This window comes from Phoca vitulina, unplaced genomic scaffold (genome assembly GCF_004348235.1).
Source record: "Phoca vitulina isolate PV1807 unplaced genomic scaffold, GSC_HSeal_1.0 scaffold78, whole genome shotgun sequence".
Classification (NCBI taxonomy): Eukaryota; Metazoa; Chordata; class Mammalia; order Carnivora; family Phocidae; genus Phoca; species Phoca vitulina.
In genome coordinates, this window is record NW_022589781.1 from 1539244 (window position 1) to 1539584 (window position 341).

Sequence of the window (341 nt, forward strand, 5' to 3'; positions counted from 1 at the left end):
GGGTGGGTGGATGGGTGGGTGGAGGATAGATGGAAGATGGGTGTGTGGGTGGATGGATGGAGGGTGGATGGATGGATGGGTGGGTGGATGAGTGGGTGGATGGGTGGGTGGATGGGTGGGTGGATGGACGGGTGGGTGGATGGGTGGATGGATGGAGGAGGGGTGGAGGATGGATGGAGGATGGATGGATGGGTGGATGGTTGGAGGGTAGATGGATGGATGGATGGATGGGTGGATGGGTGCATGGATGGATGGATGGGTGGGTGGATGGATGTAAGAGGGATGGATGGATGAGTGGGTAGATGGGTGGGTGGATGGATGGAGGATAGATGGATGGATGG